Source organism: Larimichthys crocea, chromosome XIX (genome assembly GCF_000972845.2).
Source record: "Larimichthys crocea isolate SSNF chromosome XIX, L_crocea_2.0, whole genome shotgun sequence".
Lineage (NCBI taxonomy): Eukaryota > Metazoa > Chordata > Actinopteri > Sciaenidae > Larimichthys > Larimichthys crocea.
In genome coordinates, this window is record NC_040029.1 from 7,005,325 (window position 1) to 7,010,980 (window position 5,656).

General features: G+C 40.4%; 2 non-coding genes across 2 annotated transcripts; both read left to right on the forward strand.

The window, feature by feature from the left end:
* The first annotated feature begins 2,489 nt into the window (after positions 1-2,489).
* On the forward strand, positions 2,490-2,562 carry trnar-ucg (transfer RNA arginine (anticodon UCG)). Its single transcript has one exon. It is a non-coding gene; the product is annotated as a tRNA-Arg (tRNA).
* Positions 2,563-5,105: 2,543 nt separating this feature from the next.
* trnar-ucg (transfer RNA arginine (anticodon UCG)) lies at positions 5,106-5,178 on the forward strand. Its single transcript has one exon. It is a non-coding gene; the product is annotated as a tRNA-Arg (tRNA).
* Positions 5,179-5,656: the final 478 nt, after the last annotated feature.

Genomic DNA, 5,656 nt, shown 5'->3' on the forward strand with positions numbered 1-5,656 from the left:
GGCAACTGAGTGTGGATGCATGAGAGGAAAGTGTCTTTAAAGGGTGAAATCTGTGTGTCAAATTCAATTATATCCAAACCATCTTGCAGTAATTCAGACTTTTCTAGAAGACATCAGAATAATTAATAACTTCCAGTGGTTTTGTCTGTTTATGATGCTTAACGGAGGAGTTTCAAGTCACAAGTTTGACTGAAATAATATTCTAGGAACATGTTTCCTTTACATAAATAAGACAGGACTCACCTGCTGTGCTGACAGTCCTTGAAGAGCATCACCTGTTTTCCATCTGAGTCTCACTCTCACATGGAAAACCCTTTTCACGGAAGACATTTTTTGACTTATTATAGCAGAGAGTTCAGGGGGAATAACAGATGTAACTGCTAACATTAATGATGGCTCTGCTTCAGCAGTTACTGCAATGCAAAGCAGCTATTACTAATGTTATTAGGCGCACCTGTGTTTGACAAGTTGAAATGTGCGCTTTAGTTTCGCTCCATACTTTGGCTGACAATGCATTGAAGGGGGGAAAAAAGTTCTTCTTCTTAAAATCTGACAGAAAAGTCAAAGAAATACTCACATTTCCACACCATTATTAGTGCACGTCTCAGTCAGCTACCTCGATCTTCTGAGTGTGTCCACCAGATCAAGGGTAAAGATGTCGGTCTGTTGGAGGGAAGATAGACAGGATGCTCCATTGCAAGTTTTTGATCACTCTTTTCCCCAACGCTGTTATCTGGTATCAGATATCTATTTGCCTCAACCTGCACGGAAGAGATGGACGACATGACAACATCGCTGGAGTACCCCTCCATTTTTGCTCATACATATAAGTTTTTCTGATATGTTTAGTTTTCATTAGTTATTTGATGCTATGAAAAGTTATTGTCATGTCACAACTGACAGCTGAGCCACGATTGAGTCGACTGGGTGTACAGGACGTTGACATTGCGGCTTCAACCTCAACGACTACTACACAGGCTCCAAATGACGTCACCAATGCTAAATGGCAGCACCCTTATCTGGAATATTCTGTTTTCATGTTTATACAGTGGGAGGAAGTAGAGATGCGTTGTCCATCTTTATATTCAGTCCACGGTTCAGACATTGAAGGAGGAAATCCCAATGGCTTTGATGACACTCTTACTTCTCCGGAGCGCCACCACGTGCGTTGTGGTTTTTGGTGAGACAGTTATTGGATGGTTTGAAATCATCTAGTGCCACCATCAGGTTAAAATCTGTCCAATATTTGACCAAAGATATTAACATTCCCATCAGCCTCAAGTGTACTTTGTGTTTTCTAGCAAATATTAGCATTCTGACACATTAAAATGTTACTAAATAATTAAATATGAATAAAGATATACCAGCTGGCTGCCATCCTCGGGAGGTTTCATTTTTATTTTTCCCTCCCAACGGATATAATTAGCCAGTGTTATGCTTGTTCACAAGGTCACACAAGGTTAGACAGTATGAAATCATGATGAGGATAAGTGACCCTCTTCTTCTTCTTTGCTTATTTTTGTTCTCTGCCACAGCAGCGTTTTCTAAAACTGGACGATGTGACATGATGCTGCTACAATTAGAAACCGAGTCATGTTTGGTTTGCTTTCAGGGGTCAACGTGTTTACAGTAGTTCTTGTTTTTCCTTGTTTTAGGCTTACGTGAGAGCTAAAGACCCGTTCCAGCTCTGCCATGTGTTGTGTAGTAGTTTTTAGGTGGACAAAGGTCAAAGAGGTATTTCTTGGCAATCCTTTAGCAGAGACAATTTCAAATCCCCCAGGAAGAGTGCCAGGTTTTGACATAGTGACCAAAATGATTAATGACAGCAATAGCGACATCACGTGATCCCATAAGCCTACATGGTGAAAGATGCGGCTGTAAAAAACGATATCCATGACTAAAATTTGATCTGTTTGGTCCAATAACATTTGGAAAGTCAACAAGAGCCACACGAATAAATCATGTTATGCACATTCAAGTTAGCAGAGGGCTAAAGTGGAAGTTAGTGACTCATAACTATAATTCGGATGAATTATAGTTATGAATATTATATTATTGAAAATAAAGGCCCACAATCTTACATACTGGACCTTTAATGTGAAACTTATTTTTCACCCTGGACTTGAAGTGACCAAAGACAGTATAAAGAATGGACATTGTATCCGTGACGTCACCCACAGGTTTCTGAAGCCATTGTGAAGCTCAGTGTGGTGGCTCTGGCCGCCACCATGTTTGTAGTCCTGTCTCTGCCACCTTCCAGCTTTAAGTCTTAATATAATCTGAACAGGTGAGTTATATAAAAATTTACCCTCAGTACAGTTGTCATGAACGGGGAAATTAGCTACAGAGACCAAAACTGTTTTTTGTACCAGGCTGTAAACATGTTTATTTCTGCTGTGAAACATGGGGACTTATGGAGACTGACTCACTTCTGGAGCCAGCCTCAAGTGGACGTTTGAGGAACTGCTGTTCTTCATAAACCACTCAGTGACCACGTGGCCTAATGGACAAGGCGTCTGACTTCGGATCAGAAGATTGAGGGTTCGAGTCCCTTCGTGGTTGAATACTTCATCACATGATCTGTTTTGTCCAATAACATTTGGAAAGTCAACAAGAGCTACATGAATAAATCATGTTATGCACATTCAAGTTAGCAGAGGGCTAAAGTGGAAGTTAGTGGCTCAGCTGACAGAAGTGGACCTCATGATATCAAAGATCTGGGTAGTTTTCTATGCAAATTGAGCTTATGCACCAACTTCCAACACTGTATCCATACCATCCATTGTACAGCATACGACATCAACGAGATTCAACTTAAAGCTACAAAAGATGGTAAGTGTACCTTTGAGTTTGGATTGTTTTGTCACATATAGTCTTCCCATTGCTATCCTGTGCTCAAACCACAAAGAAAAAGTTATCCCAGTTGGGTGTGGGAGGTTGGAATCAAGTGGAACGCCGACTGCGAGCCAGGCCTTGCTCATCACCCAACATCAGTGTTGGACATGATTAAAGCTCTTGTAGCTAAATGAGAGCTAATCCCTGCTGCCATGTTCCAAAATATGTATGTATGTATGTGTGTGGGTGACCACATACTTTTAGCCATGTAGTGTATATTTATGTGTGTGTGTGTGTTGGACTTTGCACCCTCTTGTCATGCGAAACTCAGTGAAGGCATGTTTACACGACTAAAAAGGGGATGAATTACTGCCTCCTGTTTGTGTCCAATCAGACGATACGGGGGCCTATTCAAAGTGTCGTCGCTGGCTTAATCCCTCACTGTGTATGTGTGTGTGTGTACAGTCATAGATAATAGTTCTGGCCTTTCTGAATAGTGTGACAGCACTCAACAGCTGTACAAGGCTCTGCCAAGGACCTCTTCTGTCACTCTCTCCCTCTGTTTTGTGATGTCTTTGCTATGTCCTGCTCTTTTTCCGTCTGCCTGTATCCATGTCTCTTTTGTCTCTATTTTTTAAAAATAATATTCTCCATTAGCAGATCTTTTTGAAAAGCACAAAAGGTATTGGGTGTATCTCTATCAGCTACTTCACCCTTCCAATCTTTAAACCATTCGTTTAAGAAGTACAAGTCGGGAGAATTTTTGCAAAATTCATTACTCTTGGTTCAATTTAAGGCTTTTTTCTGAGTCAAAAACTAAATGAACTCAAATGTTTCTGCCAAATCTGACCAAACCGTAGGCTATATTTTCACTTTACTCCATTTATTACCAAACATAAATTTGCCAGGAAAACCCAAGGCTTTGGCTTCTCTCGGTGTCTACTGCTGAGTTTTCATGAGGCCAATAATACACTTTTTAACAGAAGCACCGAAATCCAAGGCTTTTGTGGTCACACTCATCATGTATGGTCATATTTTTGGTTGTCAAAGTGGACACAAGTTACTGTTACCAGGCTGATGAACACATCTGCATTACGGGGGTCATGTTTCCTTCTACAAAGATGAAACACTGAAACACAATCCACGATGTCCAGATAGGATTTTACAACATGCAGCGAGTTCATGACAGATCCGACTTTGTTGCCAGAGACAACATGCTGCCAACACTGTGGTCTCATTGAAATGCTTTGGTTGTATTCTGTCATAAACAACCTATATGTGACACACTTGGTCCAAGTATTCACAACTAAAGAAACTAATTTAACTTGCAGACATTCAGAGCCAAAAAATAAACTATAAATACAATACACACAAGGTGACAGAGGACAAATCAAATCCAGTTCATTTATAAAGCACATTTAAAAACAATCAGAGTTGACCAAAGTGGCGCAAGAAAAAGCAGCAGGGATGACGTAACAATCCGAACTCATATACTAATAAATAAGGAAAAGAACAGAGAAAACAAGCAGGCCATGTACCGCTTAGTTTTGATTGAGGTACAGTTGGATCTGAGAGCTCAGAGATGTACTAGGGCAAACCAATCCTAGAACCTTAAAGGTCCAGTGTGTAAGATTTAGTTGCATCTAGTGGTGTAATCACTGCATTGCAATTCTCTCACCCATGCCTACCTAGTGTAGAGACTTGAAAGGCCTGTCTGGAGTCAGTTTTAGTTTGAGCTACTGTAGTAACATGGTGTTTCAACATGGCGGCTTCGGTAAAATATATATTCTTATTTTCAGGTGATTATACATGCATGAAGACATAGTTATGAATATTATATTATTGAAAATAAAGGCTCACAATCTTACATACTGGAACTTTAATGTGAAACCTATTTTTCACCCTGGACTTGAAGTGACCAAAGACGGTATAAAGAATGGACATAGTATCCGTGACGTCACCCACAGGTTTCTGAAGCCATTGTGAAGCTCAGTGTGGTGGCTCTGGCCGCCACCATGTTTGTAGTCCTGTCTCTGCCACCTCCCAGCTTTAAGTCTTAACATAATTTGAACAGTTTTATATAAATTCACCCTCAGTACAGTTGCCATGAATGGGAAATTAGCTATAGAGACCAAAACTGTTTTTTGTACCAGGCTGTAAACATGTTTATTTCTGCTGTGAAACATGGGGACTTATGGAGACTGACTCACTTCTGGAGTCAGCCTCAAGTGGACGTTTGAGGAACTGCAGTTCTTCATAAACCACTCATTGACCACGTGGCCTAATGGACAAGGCGTCTGACTTCGGATCAGAAGATTGAGGGTTCGAGTCCCTTCGTGGTTGAATACTTCATTACATGATGTGGATGTAAACATCAGGGAGAGACGGGAAACATGGAGACTGACTCGCTTCTGGAGCCAGCCTCAAGTGGACTGCATTTTTTGGCCCTTCTGCATTGGTTTCATTTTTGGCACTGTACTGAACAAGAGCAATGTAATGATGAACCGGTGTGCTCATACTGTATCTGAGATTTTGTCTGATTTTGGGTGTTACATAACTTTTAAACAAAAACTTTCCCAAATGAAGTCTGGACTGTTTTTCTTTTTTAGATTTCAGGTTATAATCTCTCTTTTTTTGTTGTTTTTTTAAAAAAGGTAAATATTATATTATTGAAAATAAAGGCCCACAATCTTACATACTGGACCTTTAATGTGAAACTTATTTAAGAATGGACATCGTATCCGTGACGTCACCCACAGGTTTCTGAAGCCATTGTGAAGCTCAGTGTGGTGGCTCTGGCCGCCACCATGTTTGTAGTCCT